The 16,298-nt window shown below is 32.8% G+C and overlaps 1 protein-coding gene and 1 long non-coding RNA gene across 6 annotated transcripts in view; both read right to left on the bottom strand.

The window, feature by feature from the left end:
* msi (RNA-binding protein musashi) overlaps window positions 1-16,298 on the bottom strand; it is a 109,971-nt gene that overhangs the window by 62,143 nt on the left and 31,530 nt on the right. The window lies entirely within an intron of this gene.
* LOC138913600 (uncharacterized) lies at window positions 9,273-10,738 on the bottom strand. The gene is made up of 3 exons (XR_011419395.1): window positions 10,574-10,738; window positions 9,698-10,519; window positions 9,273-9,646 (listed from the first exon to the last, which is right to left on the bottom strand). It is a non-coding gene; the product is annotated as an uncharacterized lncRNA (long non-coding RNA).

Genomic DNA, 16,298 nt, shown 5'->3' with positions numbered 1-16,298 from the left:
GATTTAGAGCTAAAGAAACCCAAAAGCAAACAAGAGCAGAAGTAATAATAATAATAATAATAATCGTAATAGTCAATGTTGCCAGTGAAACTGCATTTTGTGTATTTTCCAGTTCCCATCATCGAATATGTATGGCCACAAAAATGTATTATTTATGAGCGAAAAATCGCAAGACAAACGCCAACGAGTTTTGATCGATTGAAAACGCAAAAGAAATATTCGAAGAATAAACGAATGATGTTTAAATATTGAATTTCAGTATACCCTTACTTCAGAACTTTTAAGAAAATATAAAAAATATATTTATTAATTTTTATAGTGTTATACTTTTGCAACAACTCAAAAGGAATATTCAGGTGTGTCCCAGAAAACACTAGAGTTTTTTCGGAGAGTTGCTTTCAAAAACAACAAACAACTAAGAAACTCCCTTGTTTTCCTTGTTGTCTCAATCAAAAGCAACAGAAAAACAATTGTCGGGTTCCCTCAAACCTGAATTTGATGCTTTGAAATGTCAATTTTTTTCGTTCTACATTTGGTTCAGTTTGTAAGTTTGAAAATATCTGCATCATTTTCATAAATGTCCAAGGCTTTGGTAACCTTTTTTCGAATTAATTTTGAAGAAGATTTAACAAAATGCATTGGATTATGTGTTCAGCGGCTTAATTTTAAATGCTGATCGAAAGAAATTCAAATGTATCGGATGAAACTAAGTAGCCCTTATGTTGTTTTTCATACAAGTGCGTGTCAAAAAGCAAACTTAAACCTCTATTTTTTCGGGGACACCGACATTTCAGGGAGTTGTTTTTAGCAATACAAATGTCGGGTTTTTTATGTCAAAAAGATTTTGAATATGGGCTACAAAGGAAAAAATTTTAAAAAGCCTACTGAAATGTTCTTCAAAACGCCTCTAGCTATGGAAATGTCAGAACATTTTTGAAGGAACCCAACAATTGCTTTTGAGTTGTTTTTTGATTGTTATAGTTTTCAGGGACACACCTGATTAGTATTTATTATTATTTATTTTTATAAAAATAGTGCTATTTTAAGATTTATTTCTTACTCTTAGTAAATCAACCGTTAGAGTATAAAAAATGCACAGTTAAAGTCAAAGAAAAACCCGTAAATATTTATTGCATAATGCGAGAAAAACACATCATGATGATTGGCCTTATATGGCGGCTACTCCTCAAACCTCTCCTCCACATTCATTTTATACAGATATCAAATGTGCAACTGTTGCACGAATGAAAATTCACGAATGATTTTGTGGTTCCGCCTTAAAGCAGACATTTTGCGATGTTTGCTGGCAAATCGTTTTTCGGCTTTTAAGGAAATCGCACATTGCACAATACGGAATATTCCATATCTGTTGTTTCTGCTGTTTGTTATTGTGCAGCTGCGGCTAATAAACGTTTGGCGGCATATTAGCCGTGGCTGTAAGTAGTCTTTGATTTGGTTTTTATGCATTTGTTTGCTGTTTTTGTTTCAACGGATAATAAAAGTGCTGGCCAATGGGTTCGGGTTCTGGTTTAGTCTGTTGTTTGCGCTGTTTTTCCAGCTTTTGTGTTTTTGAATGCTGATTTCTGCCTTGGCATTGTTTATTTTGCAATCACGATACCATACACCGCCCCCCTTCGCCCAGCTACTTGTCTTGCGTACAATGGAATATGCATGTTTCAACTATGGCGCTCAAAAGCCAAAACACCCCTCGCCCCCTCGGAAAAACGCCACACGATGAACAATAGTCGTAGGGCCAGGGGTATTCTACATCTGCAGTGCAAATGGAAATTTATATACATCGAAATGAAAAGCACAAAAGGCGCTACAAAAATGTTTTCCTAATGCATTTTTCCACTTTTTCTTTCTTTATTTCATACAATTGTGCTCAAAAGAATAGTAAATTGTTAGAAAAAATATGATTCCTTTTTTAAGATTTTTTGTATTTATTAAATTCAAAAAATATATGTATTTATTTAATCTCAAAAATCCTACTCAAATCTTTATCCAAATAGTTGTACTTATTTATTTATTTTTTGAACACCACTGTATGTATTTTAGTACTCTTGACATGGAAAAGAGAAAGAATGGGAACGCATTTAGCTGAAGATATTAATGTGTCTGCCAAGCGTTGAACAAAAGAAGGGCTGCAAAGTATGCTAGGAAATAAGAAATCGTTGGCCATCAAGCGAAAAATCGATTTCAAACTGAATCGATGGAATTTAGTTCAATCTTAAGCTCTTTTCGGCACACCTGGTCGAGTCCACCCTCATATCCGCTGCAATGAATTGCCTTTTCTTCCAAAATAACTGGCCAAGTAAGTCCATTTACGCACGACCCATACAGAAGGTCCGAAAGAAAGGGTCAGAGCCCGAAAGCCAACGGAAGTCATTTATTTCGGCTCACGACATAACAATGAAATTGGCATAACAATTATTTGGCCAGAGCGGGCGAAGTGAAAAGAAACTGACGAAAGGCAAAGGAGCCATTGCAGGAGCAACAAACTCGGCTAAAATCAGACATCATTATGTAGACATGCACTAAACCAAAAAAATATTGTATAATAATTAACATAATTTAAATATTTAAAAACATTTGTAAAAATGTTGATGGTAAGTTTTTCATTCTTCTTGTAAATTATTATAATCGGATTATATTTGTTTTAAATGTCTTTACTGCCAACCATTTTTAAAGCCCATTTGGTTTGAGTGTATCTACATTTATTTCTTTTGCTGGCTTCCTGAGAACTGAGCTCCAGCTAGTTGTTATCTAATTTTGCTTAAAAGCCAAAGTCACTCGAAGCGGCCTGGTTTTTAGCATTCCCTTTTTTGTTTTCTGCTAAATATTTCCGACTGCAGCAGCAACCGTCATTGTTTGGGGCACAAAAACATAATTGCAGTGGGGGTAGGAGGAACAGGATGGGCTCGGCTGAAATGAGTTTGGATACGACAACTATTTCCAGTCATTAATTATGCAAATGTTTTTTAATATTGCTAAAAACCCAAAACTGTCAGACGGAAAAGAACGGCAGCCTGTCAATTTGTCTAATGGTTGCCTGTGGTAATTTCCTGTGGTAATTTCACCCAAGGAAGCGACTTTCGGGATTTGGTAAAGACGATTAATACCAAAAATTTTAAAAACAGCAATTAACCTACTTAATCGGAAATAACTCAGGTTACGAATGGGTTTATTCGTTTTGTTTTTGGTGGTACATTAACCTCCAAAGTCGGCGAATTCCAAAGCCAAAACAAAAGCAAAATCCGTAATATGATTCATGCGGACAATATTCGTAATATCTGTGAACAAATCGTGGCTTCAGTTTCAGTTTCATATTTATATGCATAAACAATAAGTATGATTTTGGTCTTTTTGTTGTTTCCCTTTTTTTGTTTATATCGTAATTTATTACAGTCGAAATGCGGGTTGAGGGGGAGTTATTCCCATTAATACAATTTTGAATTTTGGCCAAGTGAGCAAACCTGAAACTGAATGGATCGAGAGTCATGTCTTGTTTTTGTTTTGACTTTTTATATAAATTTTTTTTTGATTTACAAAGCATTGACAAAGGCTGAAAAGACGCTTTTGATGGCTCTTGACACGACGTCATCATCGAATCATCATTGTCAGTTTTTTTGTTTTTTTCGCGAATCTTTTCGTTTGCAAAATATTTAAATTTGGCCAACACATTTTTTGTGCACAGAGAGAATTCTGACGTTCTCATCTGAGTTGAAAATGTTCTTAAAAATATAAATGCCTTTTTTAAGTTCAAAATGTTCTAAATGTGCTTAAATTAAGTTAAATTGGTTCTTAAAATCTAGTTGAGCTTAGAATGTTCTTGAAATATGAACGAAATGTTATTATTTTAGCACAGGGTTCTTAAATCAAATCAATTTTGTTCTCAAAAACCACAATCCCTCAAAATGTTCTTAGTTTGAGAACGAAAAGGACTAAAGAATGAACAAAAATTAAGTTGCATTTCAACTTAAAGTGATTCAAAACTCTATTCTCTAATTTTTATGGATTTCCTAGAAAGCGTTAGGATGTTTTCGTTTGACACCTAGCACGCATTAGGCCATTTTCCTTTGCTCCAATACGACCTTACCATTAGATTGGCCCTTTTCGTCTTATTTATAATTCCCAACTGGGTCTAGCCCTTCATGAACCAAGGCCAAGTCAGATATTGAGACTTAAAGACTTTTTTCTGGCTTAAGCCTTTAATAAACTTCCGCACCTTTATAAGGTGTAGGATGAAGTTACTTTTGGAAAAGGTAATTGGACAACTACCTTAATATTACATATAAATTACTTTTGATCCTAAATGACTCTTATCTTTAGCTAAAATTAAATTCAAAATGCTATAGAATTGAGAGCCAAATGTTCTGAAAATATAACAAATGAACTTATTTTTGTATCCATTTGATTTAAAAATGTTCTTGAATTAAGGACAAAATCAACTTGAAAAAAGAACGAAATGAACTCAATGTCGGATTATTAGCTAACACCATTTCGTTCTGATGTTGAGAACATTCAACTCGAAATGAGAACATTTGTGCTTACCCGGTTTTTAAGAACGAATGTTCTTGATTTGAGTGCAATGTTCTTAGTTTTTTTTCTCTGTGTGGGCTGCTGACAAGAGGAAATTAAACGCATTGAATTTAAATTAGCGATTTCTTTTGGCAAATAACAAATAATATTAAATGTAGGTGGGGATTAAGATAACTTTTAAAACCGCTCTCAAACGTTTTCCATAAAGGAAAGAGCCTAGAATTAACTTTATTTAAAAAAGAAAATAAGGAAGAATTTGTTTTAAAAAAAAATTTGATATTTCTTTAAAAGTTTGCTATCCTATAAAAAGTGTTCTCGCTTTTTTATGAAATTATAAAATGTTCGATTAACATTTTCCCCAAGCCAAGATGCAGTGTGAAAAGTGTAGCAATGAAAAGAGAGTTTATTTATCTAGCTGTAAAAATGTTGACAGCATTTTCCAACCGTAATTTATGCAGCAAAGCGGGTCTTCAAATGCGGAAAACAAGAGAGTGCATTACCATTTGCAGAAATAGTCGGCAATAAATAACGTATTGCATGGCAGCTTATGACTTAATCTTAAAGACGCCGTTTTATATAAAACCGCCCAGAGATGATAAATGGTGTGAACAAAACGTTGAGTAGTTGGGGAGATGGAAAGATGGGAAACCCTTGGCATTTATCAAATGAACTGCGATTGGGCCCTATCTCAACACAAACAGTGTTGGCCAAATACAAAAACGAATTATAACTAATAAGCGTGCTTAATGCCATTGTTAGGCAAATTAGCAGCCACAGGGCAAGCAAAGAAAAATATAGTTTTTATTCGATTTGCCTTCATTAAGATGAGCTTTATGTATATTTCGTCTTTCCACGGTTCGATATCGCATTTTTCACTCTCGGAATTCCCTTTGTCAAATAAATGAGAAAAGAAGTATCATCGGCTACTTTATACGCCACAGTGTGTGCAGGGGAGTGAATGGAAAATAAATTAGAAAATTATGCAAATTAACGCATTAATATTTGTGAGCCAAAGAGCCAAGCATTTGTTTAATGCTGTCGCTTTTGCTTAATGATGATTCTATTTTGGGATAAGCAAATAAAGCCACTTTAATATAAAACCAAAAAAAGAAAGATGAAAGAAGTAAATTAGAAAATATAAGTGCCAAAAAGGAAAGCACTAAAATTTATTGAGGATCTATAAATAAAAATTCAAAGGGTATTATATTTATAAGGTTTTTATGAATAATTTTCTAAATTTTTATCAATACTTCAAAAATTTACATTTTCTGGCGATTTATCTATTCTGACATTGAACTTTTAAAATACTCCCATTAAAATGTAAATTGAAAGAGCTGAAAAATCGCAGCTAAAAATGAAAGTGTTTAAAGGGAAACCAATTTAAAAAGACTTTGACAAATTCATAAAAAATAATAAACTAAATATTTAGAGTATTTTTTATAAAATCGCACTGCACAAACATTTTCATTTAAATTAACAGTTTAATAAAAAATATTCCTCAGTCACACAACCAACGAATTTAAGCATTTTCAATGAATTTTTACAAGGGTTTTTCAGCCAGATTTCGGTCGGTCAACAAAATGAAAAATAACTTTGGACAGGGCTGCATATGGCGGCGTCAATTAACCCAATTAACTTGATATATGCACAGCATGCATATATAATTTTTCGACCAAAATGCCGAGACTTCATAACAACAATCAGAGCGGGCTCAACATTAAATTACTTTAAAGTTTTTCTTCTTCGATTTTTATTTCGTTTTTTCCAATAATTTGCATAAGATTATCATAAATTATGCTATGATTTTGTTTATGACAGGTACGCGTGTTGTGAATTTTGTTGCCACGATTTTGATGATTTGGTTTGGCCTCTGACAAATGTTTTTATTTGGTGTCTGATAGTTTACACTTCTCCGCCTAATTTGGTCTTTTGAGACTTGGTTGTGGTTTCATCTTGGTGAGCCGCAGATCTTGGGATTGATTGAAAGATTACGCAAATGAATGTCAGGCCGTGAGATGAACTTGTTAGGTTTAATTGTCTAGTCTTTGAAGTGCCATTAGACCTAAACTTGGTGGTAGAAAGTTGCCGTCAATCAAAACTAATTAGGTTTTGGGGCGGAAGTGCAAGTTTCTGGGGAATAGGGAGGCCCATTGGTCTGATGGTAAATGGTTTATGTTTCAGCTGTCAAAGTTGTCTTGTGGGTGGAGTCTAAATATTTCAGTTTGTCTTTAATTGACAAGGAGAATTCGAGCTAAGATCTATGGATTGTTATGGTTAGACATCGGATTATATGTTTTTCTTCATTTTTGCTTCATATACCGCCAAATTTTGGATTTAGGCACTATATTAAATTGGTATTCGAATGACGACGACATATCGCAAATATGCATTTTTTTATGCAATGGAATATGCAAAATATGTCGAGAATATGCAAAATATGTCGAGAATATGTAAAATATGTCGAGAATATGCAAAATATGTCGAATATGTTTCTGTCTCTTACAGGCACATATATTTCGAGCTTAATGGTAAAAATGTTTAAAATGTATTTCTGTAGCTGACAGAAGGGGTATACATAAAAATAGCTACAATTGCACCACCGTATCTTAAGAAAATCGGTTTCAAAAATAGTGTTAGTTTGTGAACATTTTCATCAAACTACTGCTTATTTCTATAATTTAAAAAGTTGGACCAATCAATATAATTTTTGAAAACTGTACCCGCCACATTAGCCGATCCACAGGGAAATTGAAAGTGCAAAGCCCCAATTCGGCTGGAATTGGTTTTAAACAAAAAAAAAATTGTTGAAAACCACACGCAACAAATTTATATATTCGCCATTACACCAAAAAAATCAGAAAAAATACGTATTTAATATGAGTGTATTTAGTGCTTTGGGGATCATGCTAGTCAATAGTTAGGATGTCAAAGTACATTTTAGTTGTAATTTTGTTTACAATATGTGACCAAAATTTTTTCTATATTTTCAACAGTTAATTTTGTTCTTTTGTCTGTGAGTAAAAGCTTGAATGCGGAAAAGCTTCTTTCAACATCGCACGACGTCAATGGAGCATATGGGCGGTTCTTTTACAAACCGAACACCTTTTATTGGCTCACATTTTTGATTTGCCTGAAACTTTTTTTACACGTACTATTCGGAAAATAAGTAAACACGTGTATCAGGATTTGACCGAAAAAAAAATATTTTCCTAGTTAGAATTTTTTTAAGTGTGCCAAAAATTGTCAAATTTGAAAAAGTACCCTCTCATTGAAAATCTGTATCTCCGGTTATATGAATCCAATTGACTTCATGTCTTTTAAATTAGTTCCTCTAAAACCTCTCCTTTCATAAAAAAACTTTTAAATAAAAATGTTTTTTAATTTCTTAAAAATAAAAACAAATTAAGATTTAAAAAATTTTTTTAACTATTGCCCCCACAAAAAAAAATTTTTTTTTTTATTTTAATACTTGCGCCATATTGTTAGTTACAATCGGTTTTTGTAAAGAGTTGGAGCCACTTTTAGTTTTTAAAATATCGAATTTGTTTTAGCAAGGCCTCGGCTTTTTTCTATGAAAAAACGTCGCAGCAAGTAAATCTACTCTCTCACTCTTATCGGATCCTAATGGAATTTTTGTTTTCTCATTGTTTACTAGTCCTTTAACAATTGTTAATGATTTAAAGTTAAGTTTTAAGTTTTTTGACAATTCTGAATGACAAAAAGTAAAAAGTCATTTTTTAATCAATTAAAAACTTACAACTATTTATTTAACCGTCTATTTAATAAACAATAATTTTAAATTTATTTTATTTATTATTTTTTTATGTTATGTAATTTATTAAACATTTTTAAATATTTTTTTTTAAGTTTTTAAAAAAATTTATTTAATAAAAATAAAAAATTATAAAATTTAATTAATTTTTTTTTTAAATTCAAAAATAAATATTTTAAAATGTTTAATAAATTACATAATATAAAAAAATAATAAATAAAATAAATTTAAAATTATTGTTTATTAAATAGACGGTTAAATAAATAGTTGTAAGTTTTTAATTGATTAAAAAATGACTTTTTACTTTTTGTCATTCAGAATTGTCAAAAAACTTAAAACTTAACTTTAAATCATTAACAATTGTTAAAGGACTAGTAAACAATGAGAAAACATAAATTCCATTAGGATCCGATAAGAGTGAGAGAGTAGATTTACTTGCTGCGACGTTTTTTCATAGAAAAAAGCCGAGGCCTTGCTAAAACAAATTCGATATTTTAAAAACTAAAAGTGGCTCCAACTCTTTACAAAAACCGATTGTAACTAACAATATGGCGCAAGTATTAAAAAAAAAAAAAAAATTTTTTTTTGTGGGGGCAATAGTTAAAAAATTTTTTTAAATCTTCATTTGTTTTTATTTTTAAGAAATTAAAAAACATTTTTTTTTAAGAAATTTTATTTTGAAAGGAGAGGTTTTAGAGGAACTAATTTAAAAGACATGAAGTCAATTGGATTCATATAACCGGAGATACAGATTTTCAATGAGAGGGTACTTTTTCAAATTTGACAATTTTTGGCAAACTTAAAAAAATTCTAACTAGGAAAATAATTTTTTTTCGGTCAAATCCTGATACACGTGTTTACTTATTTTCCGAATAGTACGTGTAAAAAAAGTTTCAGGCAAATCAAAAATGTGACATTTTTTTTTTGGCCAAATCTGTTCGGTTTGTAAAAGAACGGCCCATATTTATATTTATAGACTTTTTCCATGTTTAAATCGTCAATCGAATTCATTCCATCTATGCTGTTAATTGAGTCATTCAGTTTTTCAATCGTTTTAAAGTCCGGGCTTTTCAATAGTACATCCTTTAATTTTTTCTTTAATATATCTCCCAAGCTTTCTGGAACGTCATTTATCATTTCTTGAGCTTTGCTCAGCAGAACCATATTTTGCTTCAGAGAATTGGACCCTTTTTCTAAATTTTCAATTATTGACGGCATGGTGCAAAAGTAATTCTGAATAGTTAGGAGTTCCCTTTTTACAGTTAAGTCCTTTAGTTGCTCCTGAACATTTTGAATAGCTTGAGCATCGTCGCTTCTTAGAGAATTTACAACCTATAAATATATTTAGTAAATAGTTACTGTCAATAAATAAGAATAACCTACACGACTGATTCCATTAAAGTTTGTAGCATGAAAGCATGCAGCCTCAATCCAAGTTCCCCATCTCGTTATTATTGGCTCCGGCGGTAATTCAATATCTAGCATCAATTTGTATTGGGCGCAACGGTGGGGAGATTTCAGAAATATTTTTTTAACGTCCGATATGTATTTGTTGACTTTTGGGAAATGTCCTCGAATAGTTTCTGCGACCCGATGCAATCCGTGGGCCAAGCAAGTCACATGTATCATGTTGGGATAAAATACCTTCAAGTTTTGACCAGCCTTTATCATATAAGCAGCTGCGTCTGTAACCATGAGCAGTAGATTTTCTTCATTTAGGTCTGGCCATAGAGATCTCAATCCATTGTTTACAAATCTAGAAATTGTACTGTTGTTGACTTTTTCTATTTGACGACAAGCAATCAAATATGGACGCGTTGACTTCTTCTCATCCAGTGATCCAGTTATTAAATTTGCTATATAACGTCCATTCCTGTCGGTTGTCTCGTCTACTGATATCCAAATTGCGTTATTCCCTATTTCATTTTTAATTTCTTGGAGGGCTTTTTGATAGCTTCTGTCTAGATAGTTTTTGCGTATGGTACTTTCGTCTGGTATGTTTTGATTTGTGTATTTGTGTAAAAAAGTTCTAAAAATGTTGTTGTTAATTGATTTAAATGGTAGGTTAACTGCTATCATAGCTTCACACAGATCGGAAAAAAACGGAGTTTCTTGTTCGTTTCTAGATGTTATACTATTAAGCTTTTGCTTATGTAATTCTGTTCTTATGTGTTGTATAAGTTGCGACTTACGATCACTACCAATCTAGGACATTCAATTATAAGATAGAATATAATTTAATATATTTATATTTCTTACATGTTTTTGGCAGGACTTGCAGTATAGATTGTCGTCAATTACTGTAATGGCAGACTCGTTAATGTCTTTCAACCATTCCTTAAGCCGATCACTTTTCTTTTGAGTTTTCGGCATTTTTTTAATAATCAACTCTTCACAACAAACTCTCTTTGAAATGATTTTTTGAATACTTAAACATTCTGACAAAAGCCTGCTTTGATAATATGTCGAAAAATATGTTGGATATGTTCTTGATATGCAAGATATTTCGAATATGCAAAAACAACATGGCCTTAATCTTATTATTTTAACGTGAAACGAATTTCAGTCCAATCGAAATTTGATTTCGACAAGCCGTTAAAAATATGATTTTGCATATAATCCGATGTCTAGTTATGGTATAAGGTGATGGTAAAACAAATAAATAAATATATAAAATATCAACTTAAAGTAAAACCAATATCAAAATATGATTTAAGAACTCATTAAATTTTTTTTTTTTTTGAAACACTTTCTGTAGAGTGTCGAAATATTTGACCCATAACTTTTATAATGCCGCCTCAGTTTCCGACTCTTAGATGAGGATGATGAAAACGGGAATGAATGGTTTTGCAGCTCCCTGGAGTATGTTTGGCATTCACTTTATTGCTTCCACTTCACTTTACTCTCGCATAGCCGCTTGACAACATTTTTGCAGCCATCCTAGCTGCCGAGAAAAAAAAATCCAGGCTCTTGGCGGTACAAATATTTTATAGTTTTTTGTAGCTCAGTTGTGATGGAAGTTATGCGTGCCATAAGCGCCCCCGGCCCCTTACGGCAACCTGCAACGTGCAACCTGCAACCGTTGACAAATGCATCCCCAGTGGGTGGAAAAGTCGGTGGTTGCGAGTGGGTGGTTGGGTGCTGAAAACCTGAATGCGGTTGCGGTGGCTCCTCTGACACCGTTGCAGCTTCACTGGTTTACTTTTTTCTGTTTTTTTTGGGTCAGAGATTGCAATATTTTTGTGTGTTTATTTTCAACTGCATTTGGCAGAAGAGAAGCATTTAAATATAGGTAGTACAAAGAAAATGTCGTTACCTATTCTTACCTCAGCTACTTGTTCTTTGAGAATTTAAGATCATTTTATACATTTTAATTCAAACCTTTTTTGAGGTTTTTAAACATAAAAATCCAGGGCGAAGAAAAGGATTGTGATTTCCATAATATCTCGTATTTTGGAAAAATTACTTAAAACAGGTAATATTAGTTTAATGAGTTTTAATATAATTAAAATGTAAAAATTTTAACTATTTCAATTTATTTCTAATTATTTTATTCATTTCTATACTTTGCAAACTCGAACAAAATGTTGATGACTTTTTTTTTTTGGTTTTCGATATATATAATATTTTGCAATATTTTGTTGCATGTGTAAAACCTTGGTGGTTTGGCGCCTGTGGGCGATGGTCAATTTGCTTCTAGCTGATGTGAAAATTCCGCAGCACTGATTTATGCCACCTCGAGTGCGACTTTTCCACATTTGCCCCCCGTTTAATTTGTACTAACAAAATGCCCGAAAACAAATTAAAATTCATGCGTGTTTTCCATATTTCTGAAAAAAAGGGGACAACAGGGGCAGAGGAGATGAAAAATGATTTTGCTCGCACTTTTCCAAGATTTATTTCACTTGTCATTAGCTGCGAGGGGGAAAACGAAGAAGCAGATCTCTTTGCCCGCTCGGTTAACCATGAAAATTGATTGCGACCAGCAGCTGTAGATGGCTCTTCCTCACTTTTCCGCGTTCCATCTGTTGGTTTTTTTTAATGCTTCTTCCATTTTCCATTTTCATGTTTTGCCGGAAGCATTATGTGTATTAATTTTTCTTCAGCATTCAATAACGTTTTGCGTACATGCAGCTTAATATATCAAACGAAGAAAATACAAAGGCAGAAAAGTTGTTTTTTCCCTAGCTTACAGCAACAACAGTGCATTGATGTATGACACTCGGCTGCTTAAATTAGTTCATTGTTGTCCAAAAGCTGTCAACTGTCAGCTCCTCTTTTCTTTTCCCGCCTTCTCGGAACACGAATAGTGAAAAATACTTAAAAGTAGCCATAGAGGATATTTAAAAAGTCAAAAGTAATGAAGAAAACACTTTAATTCCCATTGATGATTTAATCTGCAAAGATAGGACGCACTAGAATCAAGGTTTGTGGTTATTTCGCTACATTTCTGACAAATTCTCTTAAATTTGGCAGCCCCTACTAAATTAATTCCCTTATTAACTTAGATAAAGGGGAAGGCACGCTCACGTTTCTAATCGCATTTCTGCATTTAGCCAATTAAGAGGATTACAAAACGTTGCTTATATAGCAGCTACATACAAATATTCCTAATGCCATTAAAGTTTCGGTTTAAGCCCATTGAGTAGTTGATAAATGAAAGCAGTGTTTGAGACACATATTTCTAAGCACTTCCCGGTTTCGAAAAAGCGTCTTAATCACTCATTTTGTTGATTGAAAAGATTGGTCGACTTTATGAAAATAGCTTCCGCATAACGATAGCATTACGTGACCGCTCGAAAAACGTTTATAATTAAAGCCGAGCATCTTGGGAGGCAAACCAATTGAATGCAATCGAAACAAACAAACAGAGGCCACTGTGAGCAGAAAATGAAAGCAAAAGTGAGGCAGTAAACGAAACAAATAAATGAGAAATTACGAGAGAAATTAATACGAAGCTACTCATACCCTGTACATTTTATTAGGTAAATTTCAAGTTTTTGTTAAAAAATGTTTAAGTATTTATTTTAGAAAAATGTAGTTCGCAAAACCAAACATTTGAAAAGTAAGGCTCAGAAAGCTAAGGAGATTTTCGATTTAAGTATGGGGATTGTAATCCAGAACTATATCAAATTGTGGCGCATATAAATTCACTTCCTCGAAGCAAAGCGAAGCAATTTAAATGAAAAATTAATAGTAAATAATTGAGTTGGGGGCTCAGCTCGCTTGGTCTCAATAAAAACAGACTTTCCCACCATTTTACCCTCTTATTTGTGAATGCACTTTCAAGTGCATGAACTTATGGCCACTTGAATTTTCGAGGGAGGGCAAATTGACACCAAGAGGGGTTCCCCCACTTGAAAAGAAACATGATAAACGACATTCACACAGCAACATATTTTTCAAGTCGCCGGGACGGACGGCAAATTAATTTAAATGCGTTGAACAAATTGTTTTTGGTGGGCATTTCGACTGAATTTGGTAACGATTTCTAGTAGCTGGGACGTCATTAACAGCCTTCGGAAATCACATTCCCAAATCGAATGGAATCCGCTTAGTGAAGACAGCAGCCCACACTTGCCATCGAAAATCAAAATCACAGACCCTCCATTTAGTCGGTCTGTGTGTTTGATTTGATTCGATTTCGTTCGGTCGGTTTCATTGAAAGTCTGTCAGTCAGTTAAATCAATTGGAAAGAAAATCACAAAATCAGCCACAAGAAAAAAACAGAAACGGCCCGACAAATATTTAATTGCTCGCCAAAGAAGTCATAAAAATCATGGTAGTCGGACGGCGGAGAGGAAGCAGAAAAATTCAAAAATCGTTATAAATCTCGGGCAAATAGCAAATATAAATAGCTTATGAATATGCATGAGCTACTGGCCATATTTGGCCCATAAAACCACCGAGACAGCAACTGGCTTACCTTGGCCAAAACGTGGAGCAGGGAAAACGAAACGGGAATCGCATTTAAAATCAAAATCGACTTCGGTTTCTGTTTCACTTTTAATTGCATCAAATTAATCCACACTTATTCTTTGGCCATTCATCAAATCCAAATCGGTTTAAACTACTTAATCATTTATACTAAATCGCAAGGAAATTGTGAATGGGACTTGAGCAGGTCAAGGTTGTATAGAAAATGAATCGGAAAGATGAGTTAGATTATTCATATTTATTATTAGATGAATATCATGTATTAACCCAATTATTTTGCCTAGAAAATATATATAAATACATTTTATTGGTAACTCTGAGAGTTCTTATCTTTTCCACAGCGTATTTGCAATTCATCCACATGCCAATATTTAAATTTGATACTCATTCCAGTCAAACTCGATTCAAGTTTTGATGAATGTAGATCGCTTACCTGAAAGAAATAAAAACACAAATAGTCCAATAAGTAAAGCGGTCATTAAAACGGTATCAATGAAATGCAAAAAAGTTATATAATGATCACGAACAATCTAAAGGGAAGTATACAATTTTTTTTCCATTTTGAGCTTGATTTATTTTATTTATTTATTAAAATTTCAATATCAGAAATATCTGCCCTTGTACAGCAAATTTCTTGACTTCAATGTTTTGTGTTTTATTTATTTAGCAGTAAACAAGCAGCTCATCAAAATTTAGATCTCCGCTTTAAGATTAAAATTAAAGTGGCTTTGTTTTCGGGCATTTAAATGTCACAACTAGATTGCCCAACTTATCACCAGCCTCAATTAAATATCAAAATTCAAACCAGTCAAATGAAAATACAAACTAATCTGAAAAAATAGAGTTAGCAGACCAGCACTCACGGCTGTAATTAGCTATCAATAAATTAAACATTAATTTTCTTCTGTGGTATTTTCAATTAAAACGTCAAACACAGGACACCTCATTAATTACAAATTTAGCGCTAATTTTGGCCATATATAAAATAGATTTTACGTGTGTGTTTGTGCCAACCGACTGCGCAAAATGGCTTCCATAACTCAGTGTCAATATTTATGGGCGGTCCAAACATGCGGTTCGCCTACGCACTTATACTCATGATATAGCAATGGCACTTCAATTATTATATATAAGGCAGTTTCTAACATCTAGCTCTAGTTGTTGGCGTGTCCCCGCTGAAAAATGCTAAAAGAACGTTCTTAACCACTCACAATCAATTAAAGATACATTAAAAATAAATATTTATAACCAGAAAACTGGGTTACGAAGTTGACAAACCGCTTATGGTATTGTGTAGTTTTTTGCTTTTGTCTTTGTCTTTGAATTTAGAACAAAAATAAAAGGAAATATTATTTTATGAAATTGACTGAATATCAGATACTCTTCTTTAGAAGTTTAAACAATTTTAAACTGTGATCTTAAACATACAACATTTTCATTTTAATAAATACCCACTGACAATTTAATTTGGTAATAAAGACTAGAACATTTCCTCTCATTTACTGATTATATCAAAGACCTTAAGCTTGATTTAAGGAATCTTTTGCATAAATTTAAATCCGGCGATATGCATATTTATTTGTATGTAGAAGTGTTATGTTTCTAGTCTTACCCACAACAAGTTCATAAACTTTTCGCCTGCGCCATTAAAACTTTAGTGATCAGGTATATAAATAATGCATAAACGAGACTAGACACAGTCGCTAATTTGATTTTTTTGTGACGCAAAAAGCAACACATACATCAAAACAAAAAAAATAAAAGCTAATACCACACAGCGGAATAAATTAAGCAATTTGGTTCGTAGCTCAGATTTCAATGCTATTTAATTGAAATAACAAAATATTAATGACACTTAATCGAGAGCAGATTAACATTTAGCGCCCAGAGACAAAAAGAATATAATTCAATTCAATCAAATTATGCGTATTTCAATTGTTCTTTTAATCATTCAACAATTGCAATTCGAGTTTTTCGATAATTGTCATTTTATTGTTGAAAGCTATGCTTCCCCTCGTCGTCGGTGAAATAAATGCGATAAAATGGA

Source organism: Drosophila takahashii, chromosome 3R, assembly GCF_030179915.1.
Source record: "Drosophila takahashii strain IR98-3 E-12201 chromosome 3R, DtakHiC1v2, whole genome shotgun sequence".
Classification (NCBI taxonomy): domain Eukaryota; kingdom Metazoa; phylum Arthropoda; class Insecta; order Diptera; family Drosophilidae; genus Drosophila; species Drosophila takahashii.
This window is presented reverse-complemented; position numbering and strand designations above follow the sequence as displayed.